This window comes from Fukomys damarensis, unplaced genomic scaffold (genome assembly GCF_012274545.1).
Source record: "Fukomys damarensis isolate Sample0158 unplaced genomic scaffold, DMR_v1.0_HiC HiC_scaffold_16, whole genome shotgun sequence".
Lineage (NCBI taxonomy): Eukaryota > Metazoa > Chordata > Mammalia > Rodentia > Bathyergidae > Fukomys > Fukomys damarensis.
In genome coordinates this window covers 125,713,495-125,739,301 of record NW_022900928.1, presented here as the reverse complement: position 1 = coordinate 125,739,301, position 25,807 = coordinate 125,713,495, and the positions used below count along the sequence as shown (strand labels likewise).

Genomic DNA, 25,807 nt, shown 5'->3' with positions numbered 1-25,807 from the left:
TTTTCAGTTGTGATTGTTTATCTTGTGACTCCCAAATAAAACAAAGTCAGATATTTCTGAACTAATAGGCAGGATATAAAATAGAAGGAAGTGAGAGCTGAAGCTGATGTGTATATGCTTGGGGGAGATTGTCTTACAAGAAGGATCTCAAACAGGTGATGATTGTGAGGAGGGTGTGAGGAGCATGTGACACATCAAAGCGACCGCAGTGTGACCGCCATTCGTATTGGGCCACGTGTGTGTGGATGGCATGAACCACAGCTTACATTTCAGCACTGAATATTAATAATTTTCAGTTGGTATTGTCATCTTTTTAAGACTATTATGCAAAACTTGCAATGTATATATTAATTTTTTTTGGTGGAAGTTCTGTGAAGCCAATATACACTTAAGATACATCCATATCTTCCATTCATTGGTTATTGATATTCTTGTATGGATGTACCCTAGTTTGTTTCGACAGCCCACTGGCCTTTTATGAGATGTTTCCCTCCGTGTATCTGAAGATCTTTGTGAAGTTAGCAATCACTTTTCCCTTCATATTAATCATTTTTAGGTTTATCTCATCATCCCTATTTTTCAGACTTTCAATTCATTCTGTGGTTCTTCCCCCAAACTTATAAAGTTTCTCACGTGATTTTCCTGCCCAGAATTGTTCAGCATTCTGTAGGACAGTGATCCAGACTAACTCGGGGTGCAGTTCCAGATTTGCTTCCTATCTCCGGTATTCTCCCCCTTTCCATCTGCTCAGTGTCAGCGCTTGTGTGTTCAGTGAGAGCTGAACTTTGGAGACTGATGTCGTCTTGAAGCCACCGTGACCCTTGGGGAAACCAAAGCAAAAGCTTTTCCTTACCCACCCCCAAGGAGGTGTATGTACAGGGGTCGGAGGGGGAAAGAAGTCACAAAGGCACAAAGAGAAAATAACAAAAATCCCAAGGTCTTTATTCTTCAAAGTCCCATTTTACACCTTCCTTTATCCCTGCCATTAAAATTCCCCCCTTTCTCTTCCTTTCTCTCCCTCCCTCCCTCCCTCCTCCCTGCTTCTCTCTCTTCCCCTCCCTAGGAGTTGTTTCTGCTTGTTGTATAATTTTGGTAATGAAATTCCTGACTTACTAGCTCATACTGATTATGACCAGGTGTTTGTCAGAACACAAGTGTGCAGTCTTGCTGTCTATAACCCTAGGTTACATGTGTAATTTTTCAGATATGTTCCCTTATTATCAGTTTTGCTCTCTGTACTTGCTGACTATGAAAACTCACAGAAAACTTGTTTCAGAGAACCCAGAGGTCCTTTTCACTATGGTGAATCTCTGCACGGAGAGGTGTTTTTAAAACAGTTTAATTATTAGCTGAGCTGAAATAAATCTTACGTTCCTTTATGAACCATATACTAAAAATAGGAATATATGTCTCCTAATGGTCTTTACCTCAAAGATTCCAGAAATAGCTCACATAGAGTTCTATAGATCATTCACCACAGGCATTATGGTGTTCTTTATAGAATCTGCATGCCTGCTCGACTTTGCACATTCTATACTGGCACCAAAGTCGACAGAAATTGGTATTACCAGGCTGTATTTGCATCTCGAGTGGAACCAGCTCTCTGAGTGCATATGCTAGGCTATTTATGAAACAACATCAGCTGACAGCTGAAGATCAGAAGGTGCTATTTTGGGAAGTGTCCTAAATGTGAGGTTCTGTGGTGAAAAAACTTTCTGTGCTACAGATAAGAATGCTTAAAACAGGAAGCAGTGGTAACTTATTGCTTCCCGTGTTAGCGTCCTTATCAGTATGATAAGCTTTAGATTTCAGTTCTGCTTTCCTGATCCTGATTCCTTTTTCTTGTAATCATCTTCTCTAAGATTAGAAATTTTGAAAAAAAAAATTAATGTAGTGGGAAAAGATAGAATTTATACCAGCATCATTTTTTCCTTTATTGGTAAATTCTTTTTAATTCCTAGCTTGCATCCTGCTTGCTTGGCTAAGAGAACTATTGAAAATTGCGGTTCACTCATTCATTTACTCTATTGTGCGTGAATAGTATTGGCTATATATTGGAAGGCAAGGTGAGAGTGACCATTTTAAGGAAAAGTTCGAGTGAAGGCACTAGAATCTGAATGCACAAAAAAGAAGGATGTGAATTTTATTCCTGATTCACCAGCTCATACAACCTGTCATTCTTTGACCTAATTTTCTGGTTTATAAAGCTGAAGGTAGTGGTATTGCCCTAGTCCATCTTAGAGTATTGTTTTGAGGATCAAATACAAGAATATATGACAGTGCGGCAGTAGACAGTGAGCTGTCCTTCAAGCTCAGCTTTGTAGTGGTTTGAAATATGTCCCCCCAACTCCCTTGCCACCCTTAAAATGCAAGGGTACTTTTGGATTGGTGTTCTTTCCTTATTAAAAATATTTTTCAGATTCAGTGAGGTTCCTAGATTTCTTGGCTGGAAGAATGTATCATGATTGCCTGAAAAGATGCATCAGTGCTGGCACAGCAGGACAGATATTTATTTCACGGTGCGAGTGTGTTGTGTCATTAAATTCTAGGAAACTGGGTTGCATTTATTAGCTTGGCATAGGGAAAAACAATGTTCTCCATGTGGGCTAAATTATTTTACAAGCTATAAGTATAAATCAGGATTAAAGGCTCAAATGTATTTATTAAATTGTAAAAGGAGGTATGTACATGCATTTTATGGTTCCAGTGGATTTAATTATGTATTAACTATAGAAAATAAAAGTATGACTGGGCAGTGCTGAGTGTTTTCCTTATACAAGGTCTTGTTAATAAGTATCTCTACTCAAGTCTCCCCAGATCCCATGGTATGTGCCAGATTAGGCATAAAGGGTGCCATCTTGGAAAGAGGGTTAAGAAAGAGCCAGTGCTATGACCTTCTTTGTTAGTAGCAAATTAGGTCAGTTCCAGGTTCGTCTCTTGTCCCAAATAAGCTCTGTAGAGAACTAAAAGCTACGTCCTTTCTTGTTATTGCATGCTCATTGTTATAGAATAACTTTGCCAGTGTTGTGTGTGATTTTAAAGGTTACTCTGCCTTTATGTCGAGGGCGAGCATTTAAAATATGAACTCATTCTTGGTTCTTACTTGTGTTTGTCAAGATCAGAAGTGTTACATGGCTGTTGCTGAGTTTTCAGACAGGTCTCCATCCCCCATTCCCAGCCCTGTGCGCAGATGCATGATATTAGCCTGTATCCAGTGGCTCACTGGGTTCGTTTGTATTTCACAGTTATTTCAGAGCACTTAATTCCACTGGTCAAGGAAAAAAAAATAGAAAAAGGGGTAAGTTGGGGAATGGGTGGAAATTCATATGGCAGTTTTATAGGTAATCATAGTTAATAATTTATACTTGCCTAGGAGTCAGGGGTTGGAACTTTACTTATTTTGCTATTTTGTTGTCTTTGTAGAATGTGTTATGTAAATTGTTGGATATACCCCTTGAATTTATTAAAAATATTAGAGCTAAAACTACCCCTAAAGATCAAAATAAAGTTGAAAATGTGTCCACAGATAAATAGACTCAGGACCGAACAGTTTGATTAACTCCCTCAAGATGGTAAAACTGTTTAATGGTAGAATCACAAAAAGATAAAGCCTTGGATTACAAGTACATTTGTGTGATGTTTGTCTGTTTCATAGCTCGGTACAATATGTCACACATATATGTTTAATTTGCATATATGTGTTCAGAGAGTGTGTATTTTAGATTTAAATGTTCATTAATATTTACAATATTTATAATTAACATATTTATAATGCCAACCACTGTTTTGGATGCTAAGAATACAGCTGAGAAGAGGAGTTGGTTTCTGCCATACTGGAGCTTATGTTCTAGTGGGAGAAACTGGTAATAAGCAGCTGAAATTATTTCAGAGAGTGGTGAGTACTTATAGGAAAAATCTAGTCAGATAGAGGAGTTTGTGTACACAATGTATGATCATAAAGTTTATATAAAAAGTTAAATGGGCCGCATCCAAATTTAGTTTGTTTTTATTCTTGGAGTCTCTTTTGAAAAATTCAGTTTGGCAAGAAGTCATTCAGATTTTCAAAGGTATGATTGGAAAATGAATCACAATTGATGAGACTAATTAAAGGAATTAAAGGGTAGCTTGTTAAATGATGTTTCTTCTTTTATACAGAGAGTGATTTTTAGCTCTGCTTGAAAATAATTTCTGAACAGTGATAATTAACTTCCTGTGTCTGTGCTGTTGTCAGGCCTCACTGTAAACTTTAAAAAATGTATTTATGACTACTAGGTGTTCTTTTCTTTTTGTAGTCAAACTTTCTACTTTCTTTCTGGGAGAGGAGTGGGTTTCTCAGCCTCTCTCATGCTTATTGGTTGACGAGTGAAACTTCAGTGGCTAATGTATCTTAACTGAGATGAAGTGGACCTTGTGATTGAGGAATGATCAAGCTCAAAGTGAAGTTGGAAGACCCCCATTCCATTGGCTTATGACTTATTTTTATATATACTTGTTTTCCTGAGTCATACATACCTGTTTTCTGGAAATAATGAACAGATAAGTCTTCTCCTATTACCTACACTATTCACACTGAAAGAAATAGCTTTATGAAACTACTTTGATATCATAAGGCTGGATTGATAAATTGTTACTTTTGAAATGGAAGTTGTTTTTAAGCTGCCTCTATAATGCTAAGAATCTTAAATGGTATCTCCTGCACATCTAGGTTTTCCATCTATGGTCAGTCAGCAGGAAGAGCAAACTCAAGTATGGCTCGCTCTGTGGCTTCCAAGGCTATAGTGCTTTGGGCTAATCTTTCTCAGCCCTTGTTGTTTCTTCAAGTAACTCAAGTGCATTTTCCTTTTTTGTCATCAGTTGTTTGAACCTGGACTGTCCTGAGTTCAGTGTCCACGTAAGGCATTGCCAATGTCATCATTGGAAGGACAAAGGCTGGAGCTTTAGTTGCCTTCAGTGTCGTTGTCTATTAGTAACTCTTTTGACTCGACTCAGTGGACTGTCAGCTTTGCATTTCTTGTGTGCTTTCAGAGCAAAGTCCTGGGTCAGAATGACACAGTAATGGTGGTCATGTTGAATTAAGAGAATCCTATTGCCCAGCTCTGAGTTCAGATTGTCCTTTTAGTTGCAAAAAACAATACTGAAATACACTGAATATAGCCACATGAGTGAGATTGCATGTGAGTGGTCCCGTTAGGCAATCAAGTATTAATGACATCATTGTTGGAGAGCGGGTCCCTGAGGGCACCATCTCTGTAGCCTTGGTCAGCTTTGTGAACTGAAGGAAGAATCAGGATTTTGGTGAGTTTTCAAGGACGTTCATTTTGGATTAGAAACAGCCAGAGCCTAATTTCATGTAGATTTTAAAATCAACAAATACAAAGGAATACTCAAGGTATCTTTTACTCAGCAGGTTTTGTTTAATTATGTAGCAGTCAAATGCCAGGTCTTTGATTAGTCCTGTGGGTTTGGTTTATTTTAGTCTTTATCAAGATTATTTGCTTATTTGATATTTCATTATTTCATAAGGTATATTTTTTATTAATGCAATGATGCAGAGCCACTCATTCCTTCCACAGATATTTACTTGTTGAAGCACAGTATGTACTGAGATATATTTTTGGAAAACAGACTCTGGTGAAGGAGGCAGAGTAGTCATTCTCTGTCTGCCTGAAGTGTAGATTGTTGTAATGGAAGAGACAAATGATAGTCAAGTAAACAAAGTAGTAGCATTCAAAGAGCCACAGAGAAAATAAAATACTATAAAAGGAAGCAAAAGAAGGGGTAGGCTGGGTGTTTTTTGCTAAGAATAGTGTTTGAACAAATGTCTGGATAAAGCCTGGGAGGTGTATGACTGTAGGCTGAGGAGCACTTCCTGCAGCAGCAGGTGTGAACAATTCTGGCATCTCAAGGGCTTGGTAGGCCACGTTAAATTAGGTTCACTCAAAGAATGATGGGAAACCCATTTTGAAGGTTAGCATAAACCCCAGGACCACCCACGGTGCCTACTAAGTTTTCTTTTGGAAAGGACTAGAGGTCTTCCACATGCTCTGGTGCTTCCCCTGCTTTTACTTTTTTTGTTAGAGCCAATCACACGGGACCTCATAGACAGGAGCCAAAGCCACCTCTGACCTAGATTTTTATTCAGTCCCACCATCACCCAGATGTATTTCAGGGAAGCCTTGAGCAGGTAGGTTTCTCTTACAACTGTATAATGCTGTGATCCCAGAGATGCCAGGCCCTCTGAGAATTGTGACTGGAGTCTAGTCTTAGTTTCAGGCCTGCTTGGATGCTTGGCCACTCATGTGATGATCGTTGACACATGCCTTGCAAGCCATGCTTGACCTGGTTTCTTTAAAGCTGGATTTCAATTCTGTAATGATGAAGGCCCTTCCTTCCAGGGAAAGATTTATGTTTTAAGCCTCCAACAAATATACTAGCATAAACAGTTTGCCCCAGTTTTTGTATATCTTGAATTGGTCCCATTTGTTTTGGAAGCCATGTCACCCGACATGACCTCTTCTCTCCTCGGTCCTTAGTGTGGCTTACACTTATTTCAGCACTCTTTGTATCTGAAGTGGTTTTTAGGTTATGATACCCAAATTTAGTCTTGCCGATAACACTTGGCTGCCAGTGTGAAAGTCTGTATGTTTTAGGAAGTACAGTATTAGTTCGTTTTAATCCTTTAATCTTCCCATATGCTAGATAATAGTCTGCTCTAACACCTACATTTCAGAGCATTTTTTTTTTTTCAGTAACATTTCAAACTTGTGGTGGGGCCATGTGGCACCAACAGAGTAGAATGAGTTTGCTTTGACTTTTTTGCTTTTTTTTTTAAACTTGATTTTTTTCCTACTTCCTGGAAAGTTTTGTGGTTGAATTACCTTTGAATGGCATTTTTGATTAGGCCATTTGCTCTTAGGTGTTAATTCTGTGATCATTCTGTTTGGAGCTGCACTGGACACGTGGCTTGAGTTTCATGGAGGCTGCTTGTGGGTTGATGAAACCAAGGCCCAGCATGTGGTGGTCACAGTGGAGGGGGAGTGGGAGAGTGGTTGTCATTATCTGAGTTCCCACAATTACAAGGAGTTAGTAGCAAAACAGAGCTAAAAATATTCACTAATGAGCCACTTCTGAACTCTCTTCTTGCTTACCATTTGTTTGTGTTAATAACAGTGTCCATCTTTCATCAGGTTTATTGTGTAGAAATGTATATTTTGCAAAAGATGAAAGATTTAATTAAGTCAATGAAAGTGACATCAGAGAACTACTGAGTTTCACGAGTGGTCGATAACAAAGAATTAGCAGAATTGGATAATACACTGCTGAAGAAACAAAGACAATAACTACTGTTTAGTCCTAAAGTGATAGAAATATTGTAGGATTAAGAGAAGGGTTCTTGTTAAAAAACACTGACATTTTTCAATAGCTCATTGGAATGATCCTCTTTACTATTCTGTGACTAATATTTTAAAATTTATTATTCTATGAAAACCATGCAAAAAGTCCAAGATGAAATATAAAGTAAAAAATAAACCCCCCAAATGAAAGCGTGATCACTTGCTCATTCTAAGACCACCAATAGAGATAATTATTTTTGTTTAGTTAAACATAAGATAAAATAGCCTTTGCCCTATATGTTCTGGTTTTATTTTGCAATATAAAATTTCATCTAAATCTTTGTCACTATTTAAATCAAATCTGTGCTCTCGGTGGATTTACTGTTTTAAATGGCTCTTTTCTAGTTCCAGGCCTGTTCATTTAGTGAAGACATCCCATATATTTCTTTTAAGGAGGTGACTGAAGAGAGTCATGGGAAGAGCTTATTTGTTCTGCCCCGATTTTTACAAAGAAGAAGCCAGAGTTTCTCCTCGCCCCAAAGCTGTGAGGCCAATTTTGAGTTGGCAGGTAGAGAAGCTCCATGGTTTCTTCACTCTTGTGAGCCTGGGAAAGAACAGCTATGAGTGCTTGTGGGTTGCTTTAGAGAACTTACTGGGACTGAGAGGCTTTGTAGGAAAACCACATTCATTGTTGGTTTTCCACAGAGCCCTAGTAGAAATTCTTCCTGACTTTGATAGAGCAATATGGACCAGTTCTGCAGAAGGCCGCTCAGAGAACACTCTTTCAAGAAGTTGGTGGACAACAAATTGAAAGGTGTTATCTACTGTCTAATTCCCATTTCACTTCAACTCTGTTTCCTGAGGAAAGTGAATTTGAGCAAATTGTTTTTCCTAAGAAGAGCATATGAATAGGTAAAGCTCCAGCATAAGGTTGGGAGAGGTAGGGAGGGAAACCAAGCAGAGAGAAATGGAAATGGATCTGTCAGCTATTTTCTTGGCTCTGGTAGGAATTAAGGAGAAATGAAGTTTATGTGATAAGAATTCTCAGTACAGCGTTGATGGCATGTAAAAATACATGTGTTTTTGTGCTGTTATGTGCTTAGGGCACAGTGATTGAATGTCTTGTGGTGTGTAATCTTGTAGGAAAACCAGCTTAGCAGATGAGCAGCTTCTGATCTGTGCACATGTAGTTGAGCATTCAGACCATGACTGCTGCAATACAGTAGGAAATTTGTGCTAGGATTCCTTTACGAGAATGATGCTAGACATCAACATCACTGTGATCTGCTCTAACTTCTTTTTCTAGGATTGGTAGCATCATCTTTACTCATTCCCTGTTTTCAAGTCTTCAGTGAGACTATTGACTTGTCTTGGGATTGTGAGCTAACTTTCATAACAATTTAAAAATCTATATTTTAAAATCTGACTCTGTCATCTTCCCGTAGTGATCCATTGGACTACTAAAAGAATGCACTCTTCAGGGTAGTAAAAGTAAAACCAAAATATTTAGAAAATCATGCATGGAGAGAAATCAAAACTGATTTTCAGGCTAAATGAAAATGGTTCTGGGTTTGGATGTAAGGGTTTATCTAAGTCCCACTTTTCATCATTTGTATAAACTGCAGAGTTGTGTGCAAGAATTTTCATTTTGCTAGCATTTAAAATTCATTCGCTGTATGCCATTGATACTGACAACTTTTGGAGCTTTGATTACTAAGAGACTGGTCCAAGGGTTATGCTACTAAGTCAAATATATTTATACCCTGAATTCCATTGTAGTCAGTCACAGTGAAGGCAAGCGTAGTGTAGGTATTGCTGTAGAGAAATTTGATTCACAAATTACAGCTTTATGAATGAAAGATTCATGTGGGGGTCTTTTTTATGGCATTTAAAATTGATTTGGAATTGTTGTGAGGAGAGTGAATCACTTCACATGGGCTAACACTTGACTAACATTGTAGAGACCGAAATAGAAAGAGCAAAAGAAGGCTGACACCGTGGCACCTGGTGATCAAATGCTCTATGAAAGAGAGGCCTTTCTGCTTCTGTTTTGCTTTTATAAAGCAGATGACATCTTTTTTTAAAGATAGCCTTGAAACTCAAGATCTCTGGATTGCTCATTTCATTTTCATGTGGACATTCAAAGGAGGTAACCACCAGGATGTGAGGTGTGGCATCTATGGCACTTTATGTGGATTTTTTTGTTTGTAATGTTTTTGTCATAAATGTGGACAGTAGCCTCCCCAGGGATCTTTAATATGGAACTCCCAGACTCTTGCATAATGTCAGGACTGTAGAAACCACAACATGGTATAAAAAGAAAAACCCCAAAAATGTAACAATTGGAATAAAAAGGAACCAAAAATAAGATGGTATGGGAGACATTTACAGAATGGTGAATTAAAGCAAATAGAACCTCCAGCATTATAAGGTGCTAAGTGATGCAGTTCTTTCTCATGCTCTTATTCTCCAGACCAATGATCCCACCTCATGCTTTGAAAATGTCATCGATTTTTCCCCTTTTATCTTTTCATTCACAAAATTACTGTGCAATCTTTATTATTAAAGCATTTCAAAGAAGATGATGCAAAATGTTTTAAGGTTAGTTTTCTTTTCTGGGTAATCACAATAGTATTCTATTTTGTGAGAAAAACAAATACATGCCTATTTGTACTTTGTTTTCTTTTTTGTTTGTTTTTTTTATCCTCATTGAGTATTGGTATATTTTAGGTGTACAGTACAGTTACATTCATTATTGGGATCTTGTACCTTTACATGACAGGTCTTGGTTCTCATTTTTTCCCCTTGTTCCTGCCCTTCCTTCACCCCTTCCTCCCCTTCCCATTTAAAAACCCTATTTGTACTTTGGCAGACCACTCATTAGCTATTTTATTTCATTTGAAAGATATTTTGTATTTGTAGAGTTGTTTCTTGGAGCTGTTTTTGTATTTGTGTGCAGGACCTTTTGGATTCTTGTTCCTGATTCACAATAAAATGTCTAATTTTTCTCACTTTACGCTAAATGAGGGGCCAACAAAGTAGAGCCTGTGGGTCAAATACAGCTGCAACCTGTTCTTATAGAGTTTTATTGAAACACCCATTTATTTATGTGTTGTCTGTGCCTCTTTTTGAGCTGTAGTGACATAGTTGAGTTGTGGCTGTGGAGACCAAACATGGCCACAAAACTAAAACTGTGTAGTCTCATCCCATACAACAAACACTTTCCAACCTCTTCTCAGTTAAAAGTCTTAGTGCAGTGTCTATTGATCATGCAGTTGTCTCACTGATATCATCTGTACTAGGTAAAGCTTACAGTATGTTGTGATTTACTCTCTTTATCTTTGCAATTTATATTCTTATGGAATTTTAGACAGTAATATCTGAGGAGTCATCGACTGGAGCTGTCATTCTAATTAGACAAACATAATGACATACTATAGAATTCTGGCAGTGATTCCAAATTAGGATGCCACACTTAAAAAGTGATATAGCATGTTTATTGCTAGGATTTAGATAAGTGTCCCCAAAGGCAGCTCATCACATTGCTGCGAAGTGGTAGGACCTTTAAGAGGTGGGGCCTAATGGGAGGACTTTAGATCATTGGGGATGTGCCCTGGGAAACCCTAGTTCTCTCTCTTCTCTTTGCTTTCTGTCTTCCATCAGATGAGCAGCTTCCTCTACCATGTGCTCCTGCTGTGATGTTTCGCCTCACCACAGGCTCAAAAGGGAAAGGGCCAACCAGCTGTGAACAGAAACGTCTAAATCTGTTAGCTGAAAAAACCTTTCGTTCTTACAAGTTTATTGTCTCAGGTATATTGTTACGGTAAAAGAAAGGTAACTAACAAATTTATATTCACTAAGAGCAAGGTTTTAAATAATTTTCCATATCAAACCAAATTTGCATTTGTATTTTTCTGGAAAATAGTGACTGCTAGTTGTTGGAACACAGTGAACCTTCAGGTATCTTCTGAGTTGTATTTGTGATGAGCTAGGACAGTGTTAATGCAGGACTGCAGCTTAGCCTTTAGTACTGCTTAGCCATTTTGTTTCTGTTTTTTTTTTGCATTTGGTCTCATCAGAATAAAGTGCCTGTGCAATCTGGTAACCAACAGTCTCTGCTAAAAATAATGAGAAATCTTACTTTTCCTTTAGTTTATGATGGAAAGTAATGCCCTTGGCAACCTCTGTTTTTTGTGACCGTATTTAGGGCTCTGTCATGATTTCCAGATTGCATTCATGAAACAGTCATTTAACATTCTAGATTTACAAATTGTAGCTTAACTAATGCAGACAACAGATCTGGGAAATTCTGGCTTATTAAAGTGTCTATAAAACTGCTACTTCTGTTCAAGTTTAGAACCTGAGTCATTCACATTGTGGAATTCTTTCTGGGGGAAAAAAGGCTTTGGGAACCATCAAATCCCCTTTCTGCAGTTTAAGGTTTGATAAGAAGCAAAGTTTGTTGATAAGAATGACAACTCACTAGTCAAGGTGGCTGGAAAGAATTTCTGTAAATAGGGAAATATCAGGGATATCATGGGTCATTTTCCAGCTTTCTCTGAGGCAGAACTCTTGGAGAGTGGTTTAGAATAACTTAATAAAACCTTCAGTCACCTGGGCTGGTATGGCACACTCTGTGGCACAATTTGCATACGTACAAAGTTGTAAATAGCACCCTCCCCCCCATCATAGTTGTATGATCAAAGCCTCAGTGACAATAGCCCAATGTAATACCCAAATGCATTCCAGAGCATTTATGTTGTTGTTAAATTACCTGGAGGCTTGAATTTTATTGGTCTGCTTTGCTCATTAAAACCAAGAGTTAAGATTTGGAATTGTCTATATAGTCACATTCCTGCCCACAACTAGTTAGGTGGTGTAGCTTGATATAGAACCCAGCTTGATTTCTAAGTTTAGCTTTACATCATGAGCCAGCAGTGAAACTTAGAAGTATTGGTTTTCATGGAAGCAGCATGGAAAACCTCAGCAATTCCTAAATCTCTGCTGAAATGCACATATATGAGTCCACTGCTTGGAGGAGGACAGAGTAGGCTTAGGTTTCACAGTGATCCTTCAGAAGATTGGCCTTAGCATGATGCATATTTGGTTCCAAGGCTTCCAGTGCCGGGAAAAGACAGTACCTTGGACTTCAGACAGCTTCGATGGCGAGTTTTCAAGCTTTGTTCTTCTGATAACTTTTCAACAAGGAATTGTTTGGTATCTGATAATGCTATAGAATTCAATAAAACCCCAAAACTCTTTCCTATCCTTCCTTGCTGTGTCAGAAGATCAGTAGAAGAGGGTGCTGGGAGGGATTAAACATTTCAGCTGCATGGTTTTTAATGTGCATGTTCATAAATGGTTGCCCTCTTACGCACCTCGATTTCTACCTACCAGCCGTGTGCTTCTGCAGGGGCCAGAGGAGTGAGGGTTTTCCTCTGATGTGGAGACATTCCAGATGGACAAGAGTGGAAATGATGCCCAGTTACATTTTTAGGGGCTTAGTAATGGAGCCACGGCAGATTAGGAGGCCAAAAAAAAAAAAAAAAGCACGGCTGTAGGGCAGTGTACTGGATGTCCACTAGATTTCCTATCTGCGAGTGACATTTTGTAAATTAATTGGGTATTTTCAGCTCTGTCCAAGAAACAGAAAGGAGGTTCCTAGTGTAGGCTTTGAGATAATATTTCAGGTAACCTGTTTAGCAAAACCACTTAGTGAATCTTAGTTTTAAAATTAAATTGTAATCTTATCATAAGGCAAACCATGCAACTAAAATTTAATTTGTGCACATAAATGAAAAGACTTGGTTGGAGGGTGAGCTTATTCTGTGCATAACTTTTCTTTGTTAGCCTCGTATAGGTTCCAGCAGAGTACTAGGAGACAAAACATTTTAATGTGTTTTCATGGCTCCATTATTCACGGTGTATTTGCATCTTACTGTGACTATTTTTATTCTCTTGGGTTTCCTAAAAGGAGTGCCATGTTTTAAATTTTGTCCAATAAGTGGCTTTTGTCTTTGCATTAATTTTGAAAAAATATGTTTCTATAGTTTTCATTTGTTTAAAAACACATTTGGATCTATGTATCTGCTTTGATCATAAAAACTCCTCTTTCCCCACATGATCTTCATTCAGCTGCATGAAGCGAAGAAGTTCAGTGAAGAAATAAATTTCTTTGCATACCAACATTGACCATGTTATAGGAGTGCTACAGTGTTTTGGAATGCGACTTGCTTCAGCAGCTGTTTGGTGGTTAATAGTTCCGGACTCTTGCCAGCTGCTGTGCTTCTGCCATGGTTGGTGGGGGCCATGTCAAAACTCTTGAAACTTTAGTTTCCAGAACCCAGTACTTATTTGTCCCTTTATTAAATGCAAGTACTATGTTTAGAAATTTGTTTGCTACAAACCTCTGTAAAAGTTTTCTCTGGACAAAATGTTTTGCTCTGTAGAAAGAAAGTTTCCACTTACCAACATAGCATTGTAAAAATTTCTAGCAACCATATCTCCCAGTTATATAAATAAGCATTGGGAATTGCCTTTCAAACCACACGGGTGACTAATGAATGCTACCTGCTACTTCTGATGTTTATTTGTGCTTGAGATTTGTGTAATTTCTGTTCCCCCCAAAGTCCAAGATCAGGCAGTTTAGGATAATAGAGCTTGTTTTTTCATTGTCCTTGATTGCGCTTCTATAAATCATATTCTGAGCTGAAAGAGAAGTGAATGTGCAGTTGCACAGCCTATCTTACTCCACAGTTACTGGAAAAAAATAATTTGTAATGGGCAGTGAGTATCTTTGCTAGAGGAATTTACAAAACCGCTTCAAAGATAATCACAAGTATTATCTGTAGAGCGTCCCCCCCAATTTCACATTATGGAGTATTTTAGGAATCATGCTGCTGCATCCCTTTTGGCTAGTTGTGAGTTTGTTACCATTTGCGTAACCATTTGACCTCAGCTTTTCACTGTACCTAAAAAAGAAAAAACCTCCCCCCCAAACATTATACCCTCTATGTTTTATTCCCACATTTCCAGCAGTATATAACTTAGGCATATAAACCTATCTTAGAGAATTTTGCATATCATCACAGTCTCTTGGAAACTGAGGGAATAAAAGTAATTGGCTGATTCATTATAATTATTTCTGTACCATATCAAAGTCTAATCACTTACAAAGAGTAAAATTTCTACCAAATCTAAATAGATGTTCAGATTTCATATTTTCCTAGTATAGACAATTGTAACTTGGAAAAATATGTAGGCTGAAAGGTAATACAACATTGTTTAATGTTTTGAAAAAAAATATTGGTTTGCATTTATAATTTTTAAAATGATTTTTGTAAGTATTCATCTACATGGTCATGATGGTAGACCAATGGTATAGGTGGTTTCTTAGCATTGTAAAGTATTTACATGTGTCTAGTTCTTCAAGCTTTATTTAAAAGTATTTGTGCCATAACAAACCATCATTTGCATGGCATTCATTGACCAGTGCAGTGAAGGTAAAAATAAAACATCTTTCATGCATGAATCATGAAACATGGCGAATGGTTTTCTGGATTCACATTGGGTCTGTGAATAATTAGGGAAGGAAGCTCTCTCTCTCTCTAGAAAGTAGACTTTTCAATTTATTTCTTCCCCTCTCGTTTTCATTTCTTTCAGACGCAGAGCAACTCAGAATTCTTTTGACATATAGATAGTATGCCAAATTATAAATTACTGATGTATTAATATCTGCCTCATTGAATACAAGTCCTATTAGAAAATTGGGAATAAAAAATCACGTATGATATATCCAATTAAAGCCTATTTTTAAATGCCCAGTTAATTTTTATCAATTCTTTTTTATCCTAAATGCATTTCTTTGGCTTATACCTATATTTTGTCTAGCAACTTATCAAAATACTTTTGGATAGCAAAGTTCAAGGGGAAATCTTTCCAGGAGGAGGTTGTATTTATGCAGTGTTTTCCAATGTGTCTTTCACAGGATGTTAAAGTAGTTAATATGAAATAAAAACTACATACTGACATAGTGAAATGGGAAGAAAGGGGCTAAAGGTGTAGGGAAGGTAGGATGGATAGGGGAAGGGTAATAAGGGAAAAGAAAAAAAATGTGAGATAAAGAAAAGATGGAAATAAAGTGCTTGTAGATGAGGAGGGGAGGAGGGGGTGAAGGGAGGACAGGGACAAGAGGAAAAAATGAGAATCAAGACCTGTCATATAGAGGTACAAGATCCCAACAATGCATGTAACTGTACTGTATCCCTAAAATGTACCAATAAACTCAATTAAAGCTGAAAAAAAACCCTACATATCTTCTGGTGCTAAGTGTAGGAAATACATGGTTAAACAAAATGTCAAGGCTCTAACATGAGATGAGACATATCAAGAAGGCACTGACTCCTCAATGCTTTTGGCCACAGAGCTTCATCGCTGGGAGCTCATGATCTTTGGAACATATTATGAGATTACTGCTTTAGTGCATGCTGGGATTGGATCTCCCACATTGTCCAAGTTTGGTGGCACCAGCCATCTTGTAATAGCAAAAGCTTACTACTCTCTGTTGGAGGTTTTACCAATATATGACTTGGAGTTATTGTCAGAACTCATTGATTATAGTACTTTATAAATAGTCACATGGATTTGTGCTTCTTCTTTTTTTATTTTTTATTTTTTGTACCGGGGATTGAACTCAGGTCCTTGTGCTTGCAAGGCAGGCCACCGAACCACTGAGCTAAATCCCTGGCCCAGTGCTATGGATTTGTGCTTCTTATACAGGCACTTTGTCATTGAATGCAAGCACACACTTTGGACACATAATGATATGTGGCCCATTGAGGAAAAGAACCATTCTATTTTAAAGGAGACAGCTTTGTTCTATCCCAGTTGTAGATGAACACTGAGTCTGACTTCTAGTTGCTATTGTAATGCATCAGTGAGCACATGGTAGTGGATCAAGAGGTCATTGGATTTTTTTTTTAAATCTCTCTTCCTCTTTTACCTAAAGGAAAGAATATGTTTTTTCCTTTCATTCACCCTCTTTAAATTTTGGGTATGCATTAACACTAGAGGGGATTCTTTGAATGTCAAGACTTGTAGTTGAGTGTGGTGTCACATGGCCATAATCCCAGCACTTTGGGAGGCTGAGGCAGGAGGATGCAAAGTTTGAGCCCAACCTAAGGTGATTTAGCCGTTAGGGAAATCTTGTCTCAAAGTAAAAAAAAAAAAAAAAAAAAAAAAAAAAAAAAAAAAAATGTAGAAAAAGGGCTAGGGCTGTAGCTCAGCATGAAGGCTCTGGATTTAATCTTCAGATCTTTAGTACCCCATCCATGCATACATACCCACACACACTCACACTGGCACACACATGGTGACAGAGCTCATGGTCAAGCATAATCTTTAGAGATTTTTGAGAGACAGTGATTCGCTGACAAGGGTTGTTTCACCTCCTTTAACAGAGCATATATTTTGAACCCCTGAGGTGAGCAATACTGTATTTTAACACCAAAACTTTCTCAATTAGATGAGTTGATGGCCAGGTGTGGTGGTACACACCTGTAATCCCAGCACTTGGGAAACTGATGAGAGCAATCTCCACAAGTTCGAGGCCAGCCTGGGATACATGGTGAGTTCAAGACCAGCCTGCACTACATGGCAAGACCCTATCTCTAAATAAAGAAAAAGAAAAAAAAAGAAATGAGTTGATAATCCTCCTTGGGTTGTACCTTAGACACGTGGGTGTAGGATAAATGCTTTCCCGAGAGTTTGGGGCAGCCAGATCTCTTCTCTGCCTGCGCTTACTGGCTCTCTCATCACTGATATGAATTTGCCGCTCCTGATAGGTATTGTGTCATTTTAAAATTAAGGCCAAAAGTTGCAGATGTAGCATGGTAGTAAGAGTGCTTGCTTAGCAGGGACAAGGCCCTGGGTCTGATCCCTAGCTCCACTAAACAAACAAATCAAGTAAGCAGGAAATCTTAGACTGTACCTAGGATGAAGTGTTGCCCTTTAGCAGGACTCCTGAAAATAAGTGCATGAAGTCTGTGAATGGATAGTGTGTTTCGAAGACTTTTCAGCCAAATGTTGTTCTTTTGATTTCGTGATTCTGAAGATGGGGCTCTGCCCTTTTCTCCTCTCACAATGTGTGACCCTGGAGGGGATATCCAGGCTCATGAGGATAGCTTTTTGCTGGATTAGTGTTTTGATGCTTGAGGTCAAGAATTTTAAAAATTAAAAATTAAAATGAGAAAGGTTGTTGGTATGAGGCCACCAGGGTTTGCTAAACCTCAGTATCAGTAAGGAGTGGAGCAGGATTCATGAGTGACATGAATAGAAAGGGGGATGGAAAACAAAAGCTGAGGGAAAGGAGGTGGTGGGAAAGAAGTAGGAGACGAAGAGTCAGACAACCTTCCAATAATTAATTGTATCTATTTTCATCCAGGCTTTGTGTTCCCAAGTTCAATTTGAAAAAAGATTTTGGGACTGCCTTGACTTGTTAAACCAGCTGTGTCTTATGCTCTCTACTAAGGTGCATGAAGTCAAGCTAGATTCCATTTTAAAGGTGACCTAGGTATGTTTGATTTTTCTGTAGACTGAGATAATTAACACACTAACTATAGCTTTCCACTTGAGCCATTTGCTCAGTGGCTGCCAACCAGAATAATGTGCACCAATTTAGTTCTGTTGATATGTAAACTGTGTAATATTTTAAAGCTAACATCATTGTTTTTCTCCTCCAAGTACAGCATGATTTGATCTACATAGGGAATGTATTTAAAAAGTGGATGTCCAAGAATGTAAACAATCGGGAGGGAAGATACAGCTGTTTATGATTTACTTTTTTAATGTTCTGTTCTTTTGTGGCTTCTAATGTCCAAGGACTTTTATTTACCTATTATAGTATAAGTATAGTTTTTCTGGTCTTTATTTTGGCTTTCTAAATAAGGGCCAGAGGAACTGAAGGAAAACTGTGGGATAAAAATATCCCCATGTCTACCAGCGACTGTGGGGCTGCAGAGCTCCTGCCCTTATGGTGAAGAAGGATTCTATTTTATAGGGTCGAGAACAGTCAGGCCTCACGTTTTACCTTTGGCTGTGTTGGTCAGAATCTATTAGTCACACCCAGTTGCTTTGTCTGCCACTGTCTAGACTTCCAGAAATGAGAGATTTCATTTTTAGTGTTTTTACAAGAGGACACATAATACAGGATAAAAATGTGCTTTTATGACGGCAATCTCTTTTTGCAAACTGTTTTCCAGAAGGGAAGGTGTTTCTGATATCCAGGTGCCTATTATGTGGAATGTTGTTTTAGCTGATTTTGTTTAGATTTATCAGCATGGTATTTCGGTATGTCATTTCTCATTACGCTTTGTAAACACCGAACTCACCCTCTGTTTCCTTTTATAAAAATAACTTTGTATATTGTGATGGGCTCTGTTTAGGTGAAAGGTTTGACAGCACTCCCACCCATGCTTTTTATAGAATTGTCTATAAATTTGTGGTTAAAAGCATGGGCTTTGATTTCCAGTGGCCCCCTTTACGAGGTATAATGCTTTGAGGAATTCACTCATCTTTTCCAAACCTCAGTTTCTTTGTCTTTAAACTAGGAGTAGTAATATAATTTAGTATTCTCATGAGGATTAAATGAAGTAGTGCATATTAAATCCTTTAGGGTAGAGGTTGACATGTAACCAGTGTTGGTAGAATCTCTAAATTGCTGTCTGTGTGTTCATGGGTTAATTAATTTAGACCCTGCCCCCAGGAGTACTTCACTAAAATATTCAGGGAGGAAGGAGGATACAAGTGGCCGAAATGACTCTTAACTAAGTTATATGGACTTTATAAAAAGTATATGAGTACCTATGATTTTCTTACAGGTTCTTTTCTTAGGTAACATGTAGGGAGCTGGAGATTAAAAAAAACACTTAAGAAAATTTAGTGAAGCATGTTAATTATGAGTGTTCACTGTCTTGGGCATATCTGGAATATAGTATAAATCTCCCATGCCTAGGCACAATTTTGCCTTGCAGCTAATAAAGTATTAAAATGTGGATTACAGAAGTTCAGAGTGCTTTAGAATTGTCCTTTTAGTCAGGGGCAATCCCTTTCAAATAATGACTCACTCATGAAAACGAATTCATAGCCAGACAGGCGGTGCCTTCATATTCAGTGATAAAACAGTGGCAGTTTAGGGCCGATGGTATCGTATGAGTGTAATTCTCAGAATTTCAGGGACAGAATTCTTTGAAGAGCTCCTCTCTGCAAACACACAGAGTAGCCAGGGTGGAAAATCAAGAGTCAAGTATCTTCCTTCCCCTTTCAGTTCCTCTTTCTACTGTCTCCTCCCTTTATGGTTCCTGGTAGCCTGTTGTTACTAGATAGAATAAATTAATTATCCTATAACTGGTTGTCAAGATCTGTGCCTCCTGCTTTATGGTCACTATTGCATTTAATTGCCACAACTACTGAATGAGTGAGGTATTTTATCACCATGCCATTCAGAAATTACAGCTCAGTGAGGTTAATGAAATGTCTAAGGTCCCCCAGGAAGTGGAGCTGGGTCCTCCCACTGAAGGGTGACCACATCACTGTGAGGGAAAGTGCCTTGCAGGAGGTGCGCGTTCGTTGTATCCATAGTCGTGGGTAAAATGTGTTCTTACTCTGTCCCAACCGGTTAGGAAAACAATCCGTGTGAATTGCGTGGCCTGTGAAATTGCACAGCCCAGCAGTGGTTTTGGAATTAGCTCTTGGGGAGTATCTCTGGCCACATCATCATTTTCCTGCCATTTCCTAAAGTCATTAAAAGCTTATGCTTGCTTTGCTCAGACTTCCCTTCCAGACAGTAAAGCTGTACCTCGGCGTCCGCGCACAGAGGCGGGCCAATTACTGTCAGATAATTAAGGCCGGTCCACTGCTGTAAAACTTCACGGAGTGGAAGACGGAACCTTGTGACTGACTTCTGAATAAATAGGACTGAAGAGCGTGTCTGTTTGCCTTCCTGTAGAAACTAGGACCAGTCTGCTACTGTCTGGTAGCCTGAATGGAAGTTATTAGCACACATGGGCTGCCTTTTCTTGCTTATTTTTTTAGTAAGCAGATTTTTGGTACCTTCACATCAGTATGGTTTTGTTACTTCCGCTGATAGTACACCATGTGACGCTTCTGGACCTCCCTCTGTAAGCAGCAGTGGTTCTGAGGATGACCTATTTATGCTAGAAATCTGGGGTGCTCTTAGAAAAGATGGTGGAGGAGAAATTAATACTCAGTGGCAAAAGAGAGACTATTTTGATAGCAACGTTTTGGATGTTTTGAAATTGATGAAAATGACTGTTGTGGTCATTTAACTGTTGTTGCGGCTCTACTCATTTATTTGGGGTGACGTCTAAGTTGCCAGTTTGGTGGCTCTGGCTATTTGCCAGTCTCTTCAAATAATAAAGACGTGGGGTTGGGAATGATGCTTGTGGTTTACTGGATAAAAGATGACTGTGGGGCAGATGTGTTTATTTCATTGAGTGGTGAGGAATGCCTGTTTATTTTGTCCTGTCACCTGTTAGCTAATGCATGTGGCCATACCTAGTTTTCTTGACTGAGACCCTCAGATGTCAGAGTAATCTGTATTCAGTTTGGAAAGAGGTACAGATGCGCTGAGTCCTATACACACCCACTCCGGCTGCCTCTGCCTCGGGGCCCTTCTCCTTTGTCTAAACACTAAGCACAATTAAAAACAAATTGTGGAATCTTTATTTTTAAACTTTCGTAATGAAAGGGGAGAGAGAATGGACAAGGGGCATTTTAATGACCATGAGAAGAAGATAAGAAGGACAGCGCTCATTTGAGTCCCAGGTGAACTCTGAAAGTATTTAGACAGGAAGTCTGGGTCACAGTCAGGTCCTTGGAAAAGAAGACCAAGGTTTTCAGGTTTGATTCATTTATCACCTGCCTGTCTACTGGGCGTCCAAGTCAAAACCAAGAGGATGGTTATCTGAATGATTCTGGACGGAGATAAAAACGGAGACAATTAAGAAATTAAGAGCTCACAATTGCCATCCGTCCCTTAGATCTGGACCAGAGAAAGAGGAAAAAGGGAAGAAGGGGAAACAGAGGGGAAGAGAGAGAGAGGAGAGAGAGAGAGAGAGAGAGAGAGAGAGAGAGAGAGAGAGAGAGAGAAAGAGAGAGAGAAACAACATGAGTCGAGGAAAGGAGAGAGTCCACAATTTTTCTGCTCTTCACAGGTGTAAACCAGGACTGCCAATGTGGTCATTGCTTTCAGTGGAATCAACAGTTTGTGAGGCATTTTCCTTTGATTCTGCTCTTAAATCACAAAGTACTCCCTGACTTCTTCTCTCCTGATTTGATTGCATATTTATCTATGCATCTCTTTTTCAGTCCAGATTTAATCAGAGACCAGGAAACAAATGCTATGAATTAATGTCTAGGTGTGGCTGGTAAGCCTGAACACTATCTTGCATTTTCCTTGTCTGGATAATTTAAATACATAAAAAAAAAGAGAGAGAGAGAGAGAGAGAGAGAGAGAGAGAGAAAGAGAAAGAGAAACAGCAAAGCTGGAAACTCTTAAAAGAATTCTGATGTATTCCCCCTGTCATGTTTATAGTCATCTAAATCTGTGTTATTCAAGGGTAAAAGTTTCTCATTCTTCACTAGTTAACTCTTCTAGGACTTTACCTAGTAAATTTTTCCTCATGTTTCAGTTGAACTTTCTGCCTTTTAAGACCTTTTCCTTTTGAAGATAGAGAAGATGACTTATAGTGAACCCTTTTCAATAGTCCTTCAGCTAAGACCCCTTATTCTTTCATATGATTTAAATAGTACTTTCCCCCTTTTCTTGTAGCTTCTTACTTTGTTGCTAGTCAGAGTGTAGTCCTCAGACCAGCAACATTGGGGTGTCTTGGGAGCTGGCTAGAAATGCAGAATGTTGGGCCCTATCCCAAATTTAATTAATCAGAATCTTTATTTTAACAAAACCAGTGAGAGAAGTTTAGGAAGCACTGCTTTATACTTTATCTTCTTAGTTTGATTATTTTCTCTGTGCTTTTTGCTGATATTGGTAACAGTAGGGATCAAAACTGAATGTGGTACCATAGTAATCGCTTAGGTAACACTAAATATAATGAAAATATTTTTAGCAAGTATTTATGTATGTAAAATTTCAGTTAATTTAGTACCCCTGATATGAAAACATTTTAAACAGTGTTGAAATATATTCTTCCTTTATAATAAATTCAAAGTCTTCCGGGACTCCCTTCCCCCCCCCTCTACTGCATGATTTCTTCTATAGAAATCTCATTTTGTAGTTGATTAATTTGGTTGTATGGAATCTTGCTTTGCACTTCCTTTGAATATCACCCTGTTACCTTCATCTGTTAAGACTGTTTTGCTTTTCTAAATAGCTGCTGTATGAAGATGTCAGTGACTCATGGGGTGGCTAGAAAGAGCATTGCTTTTGAGAACCAGGAGAATCTCTAGTAGCGCTTAGCAGTACTACCAACCGGTTTCTGCAACCTGGGCGACTCATTTAATGATTCTAACTCTTTAACAATTCCACTCAATCAAGAAAGTCCTTATAACACCAGGCCTGAGCCTGCTTTGATTATTCCTTTCATATTAATTCAGGAACCCTTTTTTTTTTTTGCAGAATTGGTCATGCAAAAGTCACCTGTACAAATGGGAATGAGGCCCTTAAAATAGAAACTGGAGTAACTGCCATCCAGATGTGTATTTTTGTTAGTCTTTGTACCCTCTCCTCACCACTTCTATGAAGTTCTAGTGGGAAAAAATAGGTTAAATTGAATTTAGTTAAATTGGGGAGGGGGACTCTCTCCTTGGGAAAAGTGACTGCCACTAAATGGTCAAGGCAAGGGGAAAAGAGTCCCAGTTTATTTACTTAGGACAAAGTGTTCTCAGGTCAACTGTGCACTGACTTTCTCTAGCTGTGCATTGGAGAAATGAGTGAGAATTGAGGGACCCGGGTACTTCAGTCTGGAAGACCCTAGGAAGGTGTTCTTTGTTTCTGCTAGAATTACCCTTGAGTGGATCCCAGAAACAATGATGTGAGGAGAGTTAGTAGCTATGGTAAGGGGCCCTGAATGAGGAGAAGGAAGATGACCATCCTTAAAAGACAAGGCTTGCTGTGACATTCACTATTCTTCCATCACTGTGCAAGGAAGCTGCAGAGAAACCAAGTAAACAGGGAGGCCCATGTCTATTAGTGACATGGTTTTGTAGCAGGAACTTCAGGTGACTTTTGAGCAGATTTAGGCAAAGCCTACCATAGTTCTCTTAAGTGCTAATTACAGCCTGCTGATGTTCCATATAATATAATAAGGTAACATTGTGCAGCTCACTCTTCTTGAAGGCATTCTGTGAGCATCTCATGCTACAACCTGCAAAGAACAGGTTGTTTTCTTCATGTCATTTGGGACTGCAGTAGCTTATGTGACCATGTTTAAGGAGGACTTGCTGTTACTATTGTTACTTAGGGTTCACTCTGAGAAACGTGTTTGGCCACCTGGAAATCAACTTGTTCTTTCTGCTTGTTGACTAATTTTAAGAATTTTTAACCCTGTCTGCTCTCACTGATGATGCTTTATACACTCAGCCCTTTGTTATTTTTCTTTAAGGTTACATTTAGGCAAAACAGACTTAAAAATGTCTTCTTAGGCAGACACATTATACATACATGCTAAATGAAGTTTGTGTTTCAGTCTTCTCTCTTGGACATGATTGTTTGTTTTTAATAGAGTATCTTACATTCATTTCACAAATGAAATGATGTTCAAGGAATAGTTTAGGAATGATTTAGGAATCATTTCTTAGCATGGTTCGTGGATTTATTGTAAAAAGCGAACTAATGCTGGAACTAAGGGAACCTAACGTTTATTTTTCTTTTCACTCTCGGGTATCTGCGGGATTCAGAGCACAACCAATAGCATAAGTAAAGTGCTGTCTTGTTCCCAGTAGCCTTCTCTCATTCTCTGAGTTTTGCAACTGATTGTGAGGACCAAGTATTTTCTCTATTTTATGAAATCAGAAAGCATTGAGGATGAAGGGGGCGATACAGACCTGAGAGGGATACAGGGGTTTCCTGGTGGAGTTGGTCACTTCTCGTGGTCAGCACAGACAGAGCAGCCACAGGTCGTGCTCATGTTCCCTAGACCCTACAGTGAGGGCCACCGTACTGCTACATGCTCTTCTCCCCTTGGAAGCCAGTCCTTTGTTGTACCCTTGCATTGGAAAGTTGCTGTTTTCCTCTAGAGAGACAGAAAAACGTGGCTCTAGACTGGTTACTTGGATTACTCTCATCCTTAAAGACATTACAGGGAATGGAACGCAGAAGAGGTTAAATGACACTGAGTGCAACGAAAAGTTGGGAAAGGCCATACCCACGAGGAGGGACTCAGTGGGTCCCTGACACTGTGGTATTGGCAGAGATACAGGATGGCCCCAGAGTGGGAACCATACACACAAAACCTGCTTCCTTGCCTCACACCTAGCATTGGTGTGGACCCCAGATACAATTGACAGACTGAGTTTAGGGCTTCCTCCATTTCTCCAGTTAAAAAGAGTGAAGAGTTCCAGAACAGGATTTCTCAGCCCCAACACTTGACATTTTGGAGCCAGAGAGATAACTCTTTGTTGCAGGCTTCTGTCCTGTGTATTATGACATGTTTAGTATTCCTGGCCTCTACCCACAAGAATCCAATAGCGCCTCTCCCACTCCACCCTTATCATAGTTATAGCTCAAACAGCCCCAGACATTGCTGCATTTCCCCCATGGGGCACCATTTCTCTTTCTCACAGGAATTCAGAACTACTGCTTTAGAGATTTAGTGTGCTGCTTGGAGACCAGGAAATGTCTACAAAGAGCAGGAGGTTTTGTTCTATCTGTTCCTGCTACATAATCTGGGTGATAAGCAACACACATTTATTTCTCCCAGTTCTAGAGGCTTGGGTAGTCCAGTGCCAAGGTGCTGTCGATCCATGTTTGGGGAGGACTCTCTTCAGGGTTGGTGGAGGGTTGTCTTTTGGTCTGTTTTCCTATGGCTGCTCCATCTTTGTGCCTTAATCGCCCCCCAAATTTCTCGCTTCCTATCATATGGAGGGTTTCAGCATATTGGGGGCGGGTAATTCAGTCCATAACAGACACTGATAAATGTTTCTTACCACAGGCCCCACGATTACAAGTTGTCACCACCTCCTAATTAAGAATTGGGCACACCTGCCCACAGTGATCTTTGAGTTCAGCCAGGCAGGCAGCTCAGCAGCACAACACCGTGAAGCAGTTGTAATTCAGAGTGCCTGTTAGGCAATGTCTAAGCAGCTGGCATTTTCCAAATTAAAAAGAAGAGGCCAGAATGTCAGAGGATGGAGAAAATGGAGAGGAGCTGGAGGAAAGTGGAAGTAAGACTCCAAAGATGAAAGCAAAAGAACAGGAGCTTTGGGGTCAGCGGGTGAAA

The 25,807-nt window shown here is 39.0% G+C and overlaps 1 protein-coding gene and 1 long non-coding RNA gene across 2 annotated transcripts in view; one reads left to right on the top strand and one right to left on the bottom strand.

Annotated features, from left to right (window-relative positions):
- Positions 1 to 25,807, top strand: part of Irs1 (insulin receptor substrate 1) — a 56,337-nt gene that overhangs the window by 16,205 nt on the left and 14,325 nt on the right. The window lies entirely within an intron of this gene.
- On the bottom strand, positions 10,662 to 25,222 carry LOC117286371. The gene is made up of 3 exons (XR_004517539.1): positions 24,841 to 25,222; positions 24,414 to 24,601; positions 10,662 to 11,076 (listed from the first exon to the last, which is right to left on the bottom strand). It is a non-coding gene; the product is annotated as an uncharacterized LOC117286371 (long non-coding RNA).